The sequence below is a fragment of the Zootoca vivipara genome, chromosome 13, assembly GCF_965207765.1.
Source record: "Zootoca vivipara chromosome 13, rZooViv2.hap1.1, whole genome shotgun sequence".
Classification (NCBI taxonomy): Eukaryota; Metazoa; Chordata; class Lepidosauria; order Squamata; family Lacertidae; genus Zootoca; species Zootoca vivipara.
The window spans coordinates 9,677,462-9,692,957 of record NC_142596.1 but is presented as its reverse complement, the minus strand read 5'-3'; positions in this window follow the sequence as shown (position 1 = coordinate 9,692,957).

The window sequence follows — 15,496 nt, the reverse complement described above, 5'->3', positions numbered from 1 at the left end:
TGGTTCCAGCCCACCCCCCAGAAGCATCATCCATATGTCACAGAAGGGGTGTAGCCCAAGACCCCCCTCCCTAGATTCATCATAGGTACATCATGAAAGGGGAGGTCTGGTGGCAGTAATCTGAGCAGTCTGGACCCTGCCCCCTGCCCCCAAAACCTAATAAACAAAATTGAGAGATATTTACATTTCCCTGTTTCCCAGCCAAGTTAATCACACCCTTTTGTCTGGCACTCAGGTACCAGGATGCCAGGGTTATCACTTTAATTCCTGAGACAATGAGAAGGTTCCCCCCACCCCCCTTCTTCCTTGCAGAGGAACACCTGGTCAGAGAGAGAGTCAAAATGGTGTCAGAAAGGCCTGTCTTCCTGTGCTGCTTCAGACATGTGCCTGTACATTCATGTACATGTTTTATGAACAATTATAATATATATATATATATATGACCTCAAAATTCTTATAACAATCCCCCATTTGGGGCTATAATTTTTCTTAAAAATTGTTGCCCCACAAAAGAATAACCAGATGTGTTGTTTTAGTACTTTGGGAGAAGCATTTCTCAAAAATGGTCTATGTATTACACTTAACAGGATGGTCCACCAATATTGACTGGAAAGTGCAGTTTGTTACTAAAATTACTTGTGACATTCTAGCACTTTGTGATAAGCATTTTCTCGGTAGTGGTTTATGCTTTTGAGTTATGAGGAAGGTTCAGCAAAGACTGAAAAATACATTCTGCTTTGTTTCTGTCCTTTTTGTGTGTGTCTCAGGTGTCAAAAGCTAGCTCTCCTCTGGTTGCACACCTCCATCGTGGCACAGCAGCAACAATCCCTGGTGAATCCCCTTAGGGCTTTCATATTGACCATGTCGCCTGGCACTCACCATAGCTGCCACAGGTTTGGACATGTCATGAGAGAGATGCCTTTGCCTTGGGCTTCCTATGGGCCTTTATTATTATAGGCTCTGGCCTTGCACTGTAGGGAGTTGCCCAGTTGCTCTTAAAGGAAGAAAGCTACTTGCACCTTGGATACACTTGCCCAATTAGAACTGAAGCCAAATTAAAATTTATACAGCCCCATAAAACATGTCCAAATTAGTCAAATTTAACTCTAAAAGGGATCATTCCTGTTAAATCAAGACATAAATACCTTCATTTATCTGGTGTTTCATGGATCTTGGAGCTTATTCTTGGTAAAATGATTTAAAACAATCTAAAATTGTGTAAGAAGGCTGGCACACTGCAGAGTGCCAGGTGGGACAAGAAAATGTGGTCATAATTTGATCTAATCTAAATACTGGACTATGCAATATCCTGATCCTTTAAAAGGCATACAATGCATGGCAATAATACACAAAAAAAACATTGGGACACTATACATTAAACATTAAAAAACAATTAAACACAAAATTGGTTCACCCCCCCCCCCTTGTGGAAATAACATACTGTCAGACATAGTTCAATGTTTCTGTCGAATATCACACAACATAAAACATAATCATATATCAGTTGCGTATCTTGAGGCCAATTCTTAATAGGGCACAGAGTCTTGAAGTCAAAAGAGAGCGTATGTCCTTGCAATTCACTTTCCCTTGCCCCTCTTCAGTCTGTTTCTTTTGGAAGGAGATTTTGAAGATGCTGTGGCTACTTTGGAAAATCTGATGTCTGTTGTTGTTGCAGATAATAAACAGTCTTATAGTCAAAATCCTTAAAACTTTTCAACAATAGTTCCCCCCTTTCTCCCCCCTCCCTTAAGTCCCAAAAAGTCCCAAAAAAGTCATTTATGGAAACAATGGCTGTGGGCTTTCTCATGCTGTTCAGCTGCTGTAGGTTCATTATTCAGTCTTCAGAAATACAGTCTGCAGAGGGACAGGAGTGCTTGGAACTAAAAGACAGTTAGGAAGGAAGGAGTGGGAAAACAAAAGGGGAGAATATCCTACAGTATTTCTAAAAAATTGTCGGGAAGCTGTAAATGATACACATCCTTTTGAAAATAGGCCTGCAGGGGGTTGGGGCCTGAAGATATAATTAGTTAAAAAATAATAATAATAGTCAAGAAAGGGGAGAATATTCTAGAAATTTCTTCTTGGGAAGCTGTAAATAATATAAGATCATAGTTAAGCATTTTATTCATTTAAATATTACTATTATCATTCATATTTAATTACTGCTGTTATTGTCTACTCAGTCAGTTTAATTTACTTCACCTAGTTTGGCTGTGGAGGAAACAAAGGACAAGCTTTTGTTAATTAGGACACAATCAATAAGTTATTAACATTTTCCTTATGTGGTTCTGAATTCTCTTTGAGGTTCACGTATCTTGTTTGAAAGGGATTAATATTATTATTATTATTATTATTATTTACAGGAAAGAATGAGTTAGATGCTACATTTGTATGCACAGAAAGAAAAAGTAGAAATACAAAAAAAGATACAAAAATAAAACAAAATAAAATTTAGATTACCACTCACACAACAATTTTTCAAATGAAATTGGACTTATCAGATTTAAAAAAAATATATAAATGGAATCAGATTATTTATAAGCTAAAGAGAAGCGTCAAAGGCAAAGAGAAATGAAATTACTGTTTGTATCTCCTCACTCCTCACTTTCTTTCTTTCTTTTTTTTTTTTTTGCTGTGGAAGAAAAAGAATTGGGAAAACACTCAATCATTGCTACATTAGAAAAGGGAGGGTTATATTAACGTAGGGTAATGCTTCAGGGTGAAATGCAAATGGGAGATAAGTATCCATCCTGAGTACCTGCTAGGAAAGGACAATGGAGCCTTTTGTTTGCATAGTCTGTCAACTGGTAGACAGCAATTTTCTATGAATTTCCAAGTGTGGAGGGGGCTTGTTTAGGTGGCGTCCCCCCCCCCCCAATTGGGAGATAATTTTGCATTAAGGTTCTGAAAGAATTTCTCTGCACCCTGAATCTCAGCATCCTGCTGGAAGGGGGAAATTATTTCATGTGAAAATCTTGTCAGGAAATGTTGTTCCTAAAATGTATAGGTATACAGTGGGAGAACTGTGAAAAGTTTTGCATGTTGAACTGGAATTGGCAGCTTCTAAACAGTTGATGGTTCAATGGTTCTTTATCTATTTATTTTTACATAAGGAAATTAGAATTTAAGTTTCATGTGCAAAGCATAACCTTGAACCTCTTAATTAATTTATAAACTACTCAAGAGACAGACATATAGTAGGAGTACTCTGCTATTTATACCTGTGGAAAGAATCTGGCATGTTAAGATTTTGAAACTTGGCAACCATTTAACTTTGATGGACCAGTAACACACGAGGTTGTTTTCCCTCAGTGGTTCAAAGCTTTACATTAAGAAATTTGAATAATATTTCATGAGCAGATTATAACTTTTTCGCCCCTTAGTTAAAACCTCCTTTTTCTCCTCTATTTTCCTCTTCAAGCTGACATAGCCTCTGTGCATGTACAGAGTTCATGATTCGGCAGTCTATTATACCATTTTTTAAAGTGCTGCACCTCTTGACCAAATTACCATCTGAATAAAGGAAGGGAAGGGGAAAGAGTAGATTTAAAAATAAGGTTAGATTTCAAACAAAAAATAGAAACATAGCAGTGTTTTGTTTGTTTTTTGTTTTTGTTTTTCAGAGCCAGTTTAAATTCGTTTTCCTAGTTTGGAGTCCTAATACAATTTGATACATTGTTTCTTGTTTCTTGCTGCTTAAGAAGCAGGCTTATAAATCTTAAACTAACTTGGAAGCTGCAATAAAAGTTGGGTCAGATTAAGGTCCTAATGAAGTCACCAAATAAACATCTCATACCCCAGGCAAAATAAATCTTGATTTGCCCCCTTTATCTACAGGGTTCGGGGTGAATTCATAATTGCAAATGTTTTCGTTTGTTTGTTTGTTTTTAATTAATTTATTACAGCCATGGCAGACTAAATTCTCTGCCCCCTTATCTATGGGTAATATGGCCAGAGCAGACTTAATGATAAAATCTATCTTTCCATCCTTCTCCACCAAAGAGTAAAGCTTGACTGAATTCAGGCCATTTCACTAAGCCACCAGAGTTTAAAGTCACTTTTCAGTGCTTGAGTAATCTAGTCCACCCCTTCTGAAATATGGGGATCTCAACACTACCACCGCCCTTAGGATACACATACATTTGAGTACAGATGCCTGACTGGGAAGGAAACACGGGCTATGCCCTATCACGGAAGCACACGTGTGTACTAAGGGAAAAATAAGGAAGGGGAAGATTAAAAGTACCAACGTTATATAGAAGTCTTTAGCAAACCTTAAGATTGGATAAACAGTTTAAGAGGGAATTTACTTCCTTACTAAAACCATTCTGTCCATTTGAATCAAGGTTAAAGTGACTCAGATAGACATTTGCTGGCTATGGAGCATTTCCCTAGAAGGAACACCATATTTCATAGTCACATGGTGAAACATTACATACAGAGCACATGGCTCCCTTGTGACACAGACCTTAAATATTGTGAGTTCACAAACAAACATTTTCAAGGTTACAATTTCCCTTTTCCCTTCCAGCTCCCCCTTTCTGTAGTGAAAGGGGTAGGTATGCACATACACCCCTCTTTCACTCTCTAGAGAAAGATTGGGAAATGTTCAAGACTTTCATATGTGCTTAAACTTTAAACCTTAATAGACAAAGTGATAAAAACTTATATAATCACTCCATATAAAAACAACAATGACACTCTTGTTCCAACTCTGAAAACCAATAATCTTTCCTTGCCAGAAAGCAGAGCTGGGCTGAATTTCAACCCATCACCACATCAGACACATTGCCTTTCACATAGCTCTAAAATGGGAGTTAGAAGGGACCCTGAGGTCATTTAGTCTAACCCTCTAAGATACAGGATTCACAAGATTTGAATGAAAATACCAACTTTATACAGAACCCTTTAGCAGATGAGTTGTTTTTTTCTTAAGAGACTGATATGGGGAGCCCAACAATAACCCTTCTGTCCAACACAATTGAAGTTAAAACTAGACTCAGATAGACAATTCCTGGCTATGGAAGCTCTACTTTTGACAAACAAATCATCTTTATTGGAATAGCTGTTCAATTTTCCTTTAGTCAATATTCATCTAGTCACTTGGAGAAAGACTCCCCTTTGGAGCCTCTCTCAATAACAAACATTTGCACACCTCATTCTCATATTTATAATGTTTAAGATTGATCGGTTCAACATTGTTTCTATACTAGAAATTTAAACAAGTTGGCAGTTTTAACTATGCACACTTAAGAAGGCAGTCTATGGATGTTGTGGCAAATTTAAACACACCCCATAACATTTCTAAACCTTGAGCACATCTCTTATCCACTTATAGCTGGAGTTTATGAAGTGAACATTTTCAAGTTTAAAATATTTTCAAGGCATTGAGCAAGCATTTATTTTCCTTCATCCTGCCCCCTCTTTTTACTTTTGGAAAGGAAAAAATGGCCTTCTACAGCCTCTTTAAAACAAACCTTTACACACTATCTATAGCAGACACAAGGAACAGACGCACATACACGTAACAGACAACACAGACAACATGTAACATGCAAACATTCTGAAGGGGGTACTGGTCTTCCAGGGTCAATTTTAAAGTGGAGATTCTCTGTATGTTAAAGGAACCTCCTGGTAGCCATTTCCCCTCATCTGGGTGGTCCATGGTAAAGCGGACCCAGTGTTTTTTGCAAAGTTTTTGCAAGCGATTTCTGTCTAGCTTGTCCGCTCCAGGGATATCACTCCAACTTTGGAGGACAAATTGTAAAGGGGTTTCTCCCTCAAAGTCCCTACCAGAGCCAAGCTTCCACTGTGCTTTGCTCCGGTTGGGAGTTTGGGGTAGGAATTCCTTAGAAGATTGGGCGCCCATGTTTAACTCTCTGGCCTATTTATACTGCAGTGCGGGTAGAAGACCCTCCAATCCGGGACACTCTATACCTTAAACTCCTGAGTCTAAGACTCACTCAACAGACGATACCGTCTCCTGCCTACCTGTTGCGTGCACTTGCTAACTAGGTGGCTGGTGTGGCTAGATACCTAAGGACCCCCTCCTGGTCATTAATTGCCTAGGGTCCTGCAGCAACTTTCCTGCCTCTTACACACTAGACTCAGATCCTACTGAACGCTTGCCTACGCAATGTCAGGTCGGAACTGAGGAATACAAAGTAGGAAAAAGGAACGGGCGCACTTGCAATCTCCGATCATGGGTCATACCCAACAAGGTCGCCATGGCAGAGGGGCGTCTTCACCCGAAGATTAAGAGCAGAGGAACATGGAATAAGGTTGGGTAGATTGCTCAGAACTCCTGCGCAGATTGGCAGGAGCGAGCTGGGTCCGTCCTTCTAGGGATTTCGTTTTAACGAAAGGACGGATCCCAAAAGGCTCCAATTCTTCTTTATCCCTTATGCCTTTACAGCTTAGCTGCAACTAGAGCCCAAGATTAGAAACAGAAAAGGAGAGAACAGTGAAGAGTGAAGTTTTAGATTTTTAGTTGCTGCAGTAATCAGCCCACCCCAAAATGTCCCTGTTTAATACTCACAACGAATGACTCCTGAAGCTTCGGTTTTCCTCAATGATCAGATTCCTGGAAAAAAACCAACCCTTCCCAAAGCTTTGCTTTGCCTTGGCTTGGTCCCGCTAGGCTCCCAATCACTCCCCTGAGCTCCGGACCCTGAAGTCGGGTTTCCCCCTGCAAGAGGCAGGAGCGCGCTGGGTCTCCTTTCCCCAGAAAGTCCGGGGCTCAAGGAAAAACTGGGTCCCTTCGTGGTCGCCAAATTGAAGTAAAATTTTAAGCTGGTTCCTATGAACCCAGAGAAATGGATCCTGACCCAGGGAGAGCCCAAGGATCCAGGCAAGCAGGCACGATGTTGCCGCTGGCCATAGAATGACAGAGACCAAACTAAGGCTGTCAAAAGCAAAGTACAGTTTATTAAAGAATAAAAACTGTTGCAACAGGGTCCTTCCTCTCACGCAGGAGAACAAGGAAGGAACCCCAAACAGAGGTGTCTTGCCCTTAAAAAGAAATTTGAAATTGGTTCCAGCCCACCCCCCAGAAGCATCATCCATATGTCACAGAAGGGGTGTAGCCCAAGACCCCCCTCCCTAGATTCATCATAGGTACATCATGAAAGGGGAGGTCTGGTGGCAGTAATCTGAGCAGTCTGGACCCTGCCCCCTGCCCCCAAAACCTAATAAACAAAATTGAGAGATATTTACATTTCCCTGTTTCCCAGCCAAGTTAATCACACCCTTTTGTCTGGCACTCAGGTACCAGGATGCCAGGGTTATCACTTTAATTCCTGAGACAATGAGAAGGTTCCCCCCCACCCCCCTTCTTCCTTGCAGAGGAACACCTGGTCAGAGAGAGAGTCAAAATGGTGTCAGAAAGGCCTGTCTTCCTGTGCTGCTTCAGACATGTGCCTGTACATTCATGTACATGTTTTATGAACAATTATAATATATATATATATATATATGACCTCAAAATTCTTATAACACATGGCATATAATTGATTTTAAATAAATAATATTGGAATTGGTATGTAGGATTCCGCTCCTCGTAGGGTATCCGGGAAAGGAATACCCCAGACCTTTGAGATTTCAGGGCCTAAACCTGAGATCTAGGAACAGGCCCAGGTGATGTCAGTAAGCATAATATATTAAGCATTAACCGCAGACCCTCCAAGTGTCCCTATTTTCCAGGGACAGTCTTGGATTTATACCCCTGTTTCTGATTTGATCTGATTGGAATCTCCTGCTTTTCCTTAGAATGTCCCTATTTTCATCCGACAAATGTTGGAGGGTATGGAGTTAGGCGAGCCCCGAGCCAAGGAGATAAGTACAACCTTTAGAAGACAGCCCTGTATAGGGAAGTTGTTTAATGTTTTGTTATGTTGTTATATACAATGTTGGAAGCCGCCCAGTGTGGCTGGGGCAACCCAGTCAGATGGGTGGGGTATTATTATTATTATTATTATTATTATTATTATTATTATTATGACGTCCCTATTTTCATTGGAGAAATGTTGGAGGGTATGCGTCATTCAAATGACAAACACAAAGCCTAACAAATGAGCCAATGTGTCACTGGTTGGAAATCACAATAGAAACCTTAGCAGGAGGAGCTGTTTCCAGGTCCAGCTGGAGGGAGGGGATCATTCCTTTCTACCTGCTTACAGATTCTGGGTGGAGAAGGCTCTCCTGCCCACCTGGAGGTTCAAGTCCTCCTCCAGCCACCTGGGGAAGGCAGAACAAACCTGGAGATTTCAGGGTGGCCCTGGAGGGTATGGCAACCCTAGCTCCTTGCATGAGCCAAATCAGATAAGAGAATGGCCATGCGCCCTATTTTTAAATGTTTCAAAAAGCACCCATGTTTGTGTGGTGGTGGTGGTTTCTAATTTAGACTGGGTGCTGATTGAAGCAGGGTTTAGTACTGGGGCGGAATGAGGTTTCAATAAAAACCACTTAGCAAATGGACTTTGAAGCGATAGCAGTCGTCTGCCTCACACTTGATGTCAGGGCTGGTTCAGGTTGGTGTAGGGTGGGGTTTTTTGGGGAGGGGGTGAGGAGTAATGGCCTCTTCTGTGCCCCATGCTTTACTAGGGACTCAAATTGTGCTTTAACAGCCTCTTGCGTTTGGACTGGCAACACGATGACAGAACCTCCTAATCATTAAAGACACACTTCTCACCAGATTCCACCAGATTTGCTGTCCGATTAAATTCTGCTGGCTTCTGCAAGGTCAAAATATATGAATACACACTGATGTTTCAAAACCCACGGGCTAGATCAAGGGGGCCAGATATGGCCAAATTGCCTTCTAAATCCGGCCCGCAATCGATCCGGGAATCAGTGTGTTTTTACGTGAGTAGAATGTGTCCTTTTATTTAAAATGCACCTCTGGGTTATTTGTGGGGCCTGCCTGTTGTTTTTACATTAGTAGAAAGTGTGCTTCTATTTAAAATGCATCCCTGGGTTATTTGTGGGGTATAGCAACTCGTTCACCCCCCCAAAAAATATAGTCCATCCTACCACATGGTCTGAGGGACAGTGGACCGGCCCCCTGCTGGTAAAGTTTGCTGACCCCTGGCCTAGATAATGCATCAGGGGGAAAAGGTCATCTTTCCTTTTCATTACCCCAAACTCTTTATCCTCCTTTCCAGGATATTTGGTTTCCTCTAATGAATCACTATATACACAAGTAATTTATAATAATCACTTCATAATGAAAAACACCTGACCTTTCCCCCTTACCATTGTCACACTACTCCATATATTATCAAGCTCCCAGGAGCAGTCTAAAAGTACTCAAGGTTTTAAATGCTCAGTGCCAAAGTTCAGTTTCAGAATGGAAGCCCTTGTAGGGCACATATGGCTACCAGACCGAAGATAAATGATAATGTAGATCATGATAGAAAACGTATCTTGCTTTTAACATGTTGCAAAATCCCTTATAGAGTAAGAGACCATGCCCTTATAGCGATGCTGGAAAGACGGTGGAAAGACATGTGCTGTGGGATTGTGAACTTATTTTGTCCATCAGAAACCAGATCTCGCCTTCCTTTGCAGTCAAACTCCTGATTCCATCAGAGACTTGTGTAAGAAGCTGGGAGAAGTCTTGCTGAATCATCCCGTTGGCTCTTCGAGTCCAGGTCCTTGTTACCCACAGAGGCCAATCTCAACGATGCAGTTGAAGCACTTTTATATTTTGGATTTAATGGCCTGGTCTTTAGATGTTGGTCTTTAGATTTACCGTACTTAAAAGCATTTATATACCACTTAGGGTAAAGTTACCAGATCTTTTTCAATGAATCCGGGGACAATTTTCAACTTCAATGGATTTTGTATAGGGACTGATCTGTAAATCCGGGGACTATCCCCGGGAAGCGGGGACGTCTGGCAACCTTAACTTATCAGAGAAGCTCAAGACTAAAATAATCAAGGAAAGAGAGAAAAATAAATAGATGACCCAGAGTCCGGAAATCAAGCCTTATGGGGAACAGTTGAGGGAGTTATCCTGGAGGAATTAAAGAACCTCTTAATGAGGGTGAAAGAGGAGAGTGCAAAATATGGTCTGAAGCTCAACATCAAAAAAACCAAGATCATGGCCACTGGTCCCATCACCTCCTATCAAATAGAAGGGGAAGAAATGGAGGCAGTGAGATATTTTACTTTCTTGGGCTCCATGTTCACTGCTGATGGTGACAGCAGTCATGAAATTAAAAGATGCCTGCTTCTTGGGAGAAAAGCGATGACAAACCTAGACAGCATCTTAAAAAGCAGAGACATCACCTTGCCGACAAAGGTCAGTATAGTTAAAGCTATGGTTTTCCCAGTAGTGATGTATGGAAGTGAGAGCTGGACCATAAAGAAGGCTGATCGCCGAAGAATTGATGCTTTTGAATTATGGTGCTGGAGGAGACTCTTGAGAGTCCCATGGACTGCAAGATGATCAAACCTATCCATTCTGAAGGAAACCAGCCCTGAGTGCTCCCTGGAAGGACAGATCCTGAAGCTGAGGCTCCAATACTTTGGCCACCTCATGATAAGAAAAGACTCCCTTGTAAAGATCCTGGTGTTGGGAAAGATGGAGGGCACAAGGAGAAGGGGGCAACAGAGGACGAGATGGTTGGACAGTGTTCTTGAAGCTATGAACATGAGTCTAACCAAACTGCGGGAGGCAGTGGAAGACAGGAGTGCCTGGTGTGCTATGGTCCATGGGGTCACGAAGAGTCGGACACGACTAAATGACTAAACAACAACAACAACAACAACAACAGCCTGGATAAGAGGAGATAGAAGAGCCACCTTCAATTATCTCAAGGGCTGTCACATGGAAGATGCAGCAATTGTGTTTTCTTCTGCTCTGAAGGGCTTCAAGTTTTAAGAAAGGAGATTCCGATTAAACATCAGGAAGAACTTTCTGGTATTAAGAATGGACTCCCTTGGAAGCCTGTACATCTTTGTATGATTATCTCCACTAATATATGCATTTCTGCTTGCACATTTCACTAATATACACACTTCTTCAACACATTTATTGGTTGGAAAACTGCATCACAAAATTTGGCGCGTTCAGATTTTGGGAAAAAGCTATATTTTGTTTTGCATATTGGTTCAGGAATTCTCTGGCAATGCTTAACCTGCAAACCTTTTAGGGGGGGGGGCAATATTAACAAGGTTCCTGTAAGTTACAGATACTGCCTTGTAATATTGAAAAGTCAATGTTTCAAGTTCTTTTTTTTAATGTAGGGGCTTTTTTTTAGCAGAGGAGTAGAGAAACTAATATACCCTGTTCCACAGTCCCCAGGATGATTTTTAGAGTCTCTGTTGACAATTTTGTCCGAGGGCTCTAATTATTTAACCAAAAAGCAAATTGCAAAATTTCTAAACTTTCTCATTTACATTGACAATTGTCCTACGTTTCTAACGAGGATCAACAACATTCCATTCCATTTTTGCTAGGCAGTTCAGAAACTTACTTTCTTTCTTTTCTTTCTTTCTTTCTTTCTTTCTTTCTTTCTTTCTTTCTTTCTTTCTTTCTTTCTTTCTTTCTTTCTTTCTTTCTTTCTTTGTTTTCCATAGACACAAGGTGACAGTGCCAAGCCATGTGACGTACTATCTTCCCAAGGTTCTTGGCTGATATGCATTCCCCCTTAACTTTTAATTTTGTTTTATTTAGGAGATTTGTATCCTCCACGGTCTCTCTCAAAAGTTACTGATGTCAGTTTGAAAGACAAACAATTCACCAACAATTAAAACAATAAAACCTTAACAAATGGCTGTTAAACAGAAACAGCAGATAAGAGAAACCATATGCTCTATGAGAGCATAAAACATAAAACAGCAATCCAGAAAGCATGTCTAGCCCAGCATCCTGTTCCCACAGTGACCATCCGGAGGCCTATGTGAAGCCTACAAGAAGGACTCTTCTCTTTGCCGGTCCCAGGAAGGCATTTGAGCCTCTTGGGTTCAAATTCCTGTGACGGGGTGAGTTTCCGTTGCTTTGACCCAGCTCCTGCCAACCTAGCAGTTCGAAAACACGCCAGCCCAAGTAGATAATTAGGTACTGCTGTGGCAGGAAGGTAAATGGCGTTTCTCTGCACTCCGGTTTCCATCACAATGTCCTGTTGTGCCAGAAGCGGTTTAGTCCAGCTGGCCACATGACCCAGAAAGCTTGTTTAGTCGTTTAGTCGTGTCCGACTCTTCGTGACCCCATGGACCATAGCACGCCAGGCACTCCTGTCTTGCACATCTTTTAATTTCATGGCTGCTGTCACCATCTGCAGTGAAGATGGAGCCCAAGAAAGTAAAATCTCTCACTGCCTCCATTTATTCCCCTTCTATTTGCCAGGAGGTGATGGACCAGTGGCCATGATCTTGGTTTTTTTTATGTTGAGCTTCAGACCATATTTTGCGCTCTCCTCTTTCACCCTCATTAAAAGGTTCTTTAATTCCTCCTCACTTTCTGCCATCAAGGTTGTGTCATCTGCATATCTGAGGTTGTTGATATTTCTTCCGGCAATCTTAATTCCGGTTTGGGATTCATCTAGTCCAGCCTTTCGCATGATGAATTCTGCATATACCGGTAAGTTAAGAAAGCTATCTGTGGACAAACACTGGCTCTCTTGGCCTGTAAAGTGAGATGAGCGCTGCAACCCCATAGTTGCCTTTGACTGGACTTAACCATCCAGGGGTCCTTTACCTTGACCCTTTTTTAATTGCCTCTGATATTGGAGTAAGGACACATACCCTCCAACATTTCTCCAAAGAAAATACGGATGTCCTATTCAATAATAATACCGTAATAATAATAATAATAATAATACTTTTATTATTTATACCACACTCTTCTAACTTGGTTGCCCCAGCCACTGCTGTTGGACAACTTCCAACATATATAAAAATATAATAAAACATTAAACATTTATTTTGTAAAAAATGCTATACGGGGCTGCCTTCAGATGTCAAGGAAGATCTAAGATGTACAATCCTGCCCTCACTTTTTTGGGGAGCAACTCTGCAAGACTTCTGCCCGGGTGAGCATCCCTCAGACTCTCACATACACAGGCAAAAATGTTCCAGTAGGTTCATATGTAATATGAAGAGAGGTGAACTAATGCCATTGTATTGGAAGAAGCAAAGATCACCAGTGTTGAAGCAATGATTCTTCAACATCAACTTATTTCGACTGATTATGTTGTTTGGGTGCCTGATTATCATCTTCCAAAGCAACTACTCTATTCCGAACTTTAAAATGGAAAGCGTAATGCTGGTGGTCAACAAAAGAGGTTGAAAGTGTCTCTCAAGGCAAATCTAAAAAAATGTAGTATAAACACTGACAACTGGGAAACACTGGCCTGTGAGCGCTCCAGTTGGAGAACAACCTTTACCAAAGGTGTCTTAGATTTTGAAGATGCTCGAACTCAGGACGAAAGGGAGAATTGTGTTAAGAGGAAGGCATCCTTGGCAACCCCTCACCGTGATCAGCTCCTGCCCAGAAACCTATGTCCCCACAGTGGAAGGACGTGTGGATCCAGAATTGGCCTCCACAGTCACTTACAGACTCACTGTTAAGACCGTGTTCATGGAAGACAATCTTGCTCTGCTACAAGGGATCGACAAAGAAGAAGAAGAAGTAATATGAAAACACACAGGTGACAGCGCCGACTGGCTTGCTCAAAATTTTCCTGGAGTGGCAATCATTGGACCGTAAGCTAACAAGCCAGGTCAGCTCAGTTTACAAGGAAGGTACTCGGAGAATGCCCAAGGCAGGTGACTCCATCTGACATTACCTGCCCTCCCAAAGTGGGAGGGGAATGGTGTCTGGTATCCGAGTCAGTTCCCCCAGGGCAGCTGTACAGGTGGGAGATGTCAGCCTGAAGCTTGTTTGTCTCCTGCCTGGTGCCTTCCAGGAGAAGCGTGCTGCTTTCTCTGCGGAGGAGGGTGGGGTAAGGTGGGGACATAGCAAGAGTTTATGACTTTAAAAAGAACAGCGTTCTTGCAGCAGGCGAAAAGGAGGTGTGCTGGGTGTTCATCTCCCCGACTGGAGGCCAATGAAAGCAGTCCAGCAGGTCAACTTTCTGCACCTTCTTAAAGGAATGTCATCTCTTCGTCTGCTAGCAAAATGGCCTTTGGTGGCTGGTGGCCTCTTGCACCCACCTGCCCTCCCCAACCAACACTTCCCACACCCACTCTATTGGCTGGGGTAGAGTCTGAAGAACTACCAGATGTGTGTGTGGGGGGGACCTCTGGGCTTCTGAACGTCATTCTGCTTGCCTTGAGGGAAACTGTTGCTGCTTTCACTATCTCTAGTTAGTTTCTTGGACATTCAAAAGCAGATATTAGAACAATGATGCATCAGATTCTGTGATCTTTTTGCGTCACAGGGAAACCTGTCCTGCCAAATCTTCCAGAGGTTTATTTTATGGATTTAATAGATTCTTAGCCTTCTCAAAGCAGTTTATAGCCATATATCCCATGCAAATTCACGAGGTAGGTCGTGTTCGCCCACAGCAGCAAAACAGAAAAAGGGCCCTGTGCTGCTTTGGAGGAATAATGTACTTCTTGTGGCATATGCTTTTGTATGCCACAATATGTAAACTGCAGCATTTAGATATTTCTCAGGCAAATTGCCTCCCTCTGTGGCAGATTGTATGCAAAGTGCTGTGGGGGAGATCTCTGTGGCGAATTGGATGCAAATCACCCCCTCTCTACTCATGAGATTCATCAAGTAAAAAGTGTTGAGAGGAGAACCATGATCTGCATGGATGAACTGGAGGTGGGACTGTGCTTAATTTGCAGTTCCTGAAATGATGCATGAACCTGAATGCAGCTGTCTCTCAATATCCTGAATTTTGCAATGGAGTTCTCAAACTGGAAAAATAAACAAAAGTGTGTGAAAAAGTGTGTGTCAGCATGCACAAAGATGCATATATGAATGAAAATGCATTTTTGCAAACCACTTTGAGGTCTTTTTTTTACAACCAAGCATTGTATAATTTTATTTTAAAAATAAATATTAGGAGCAGCTACTTACAAAGGTGTTATGTATTGGGCAAAACAGCATACAGAAACTGAGTATGTTAAGAGAAATGCAGACTCAGATGCTGACGGATTCCCATGAGACTTTTCCTTTAATTTAGAAAATGGCAAAGCGATGCCAGAATATGACACACTTAACTCAAGAGGGCGAAATAAAAAATGAGAAACCAAAACTGACAGATTTGTCAATCTGTAATACCCATTTTTGGTGCCACCGCCAATCAAGGAGTAAAGTGTTTTTGAATTTTTGCAATGATCTTTCAAGAGGTTCATGCTTTATTTTTTTATTTTGATGCTGCCATTATTTGTTTTTGCCATTTTATGGTGTTCAGGGTAGCGACTCTGTTTTATACTGTACATCACACTGAGAGCCAAGAACACCTAATAAATGTTTATAACATCAGTGATGATCTCCTTAGGGCTGAGACCTGTCTTATTGTTGTTGCTTTGAAGA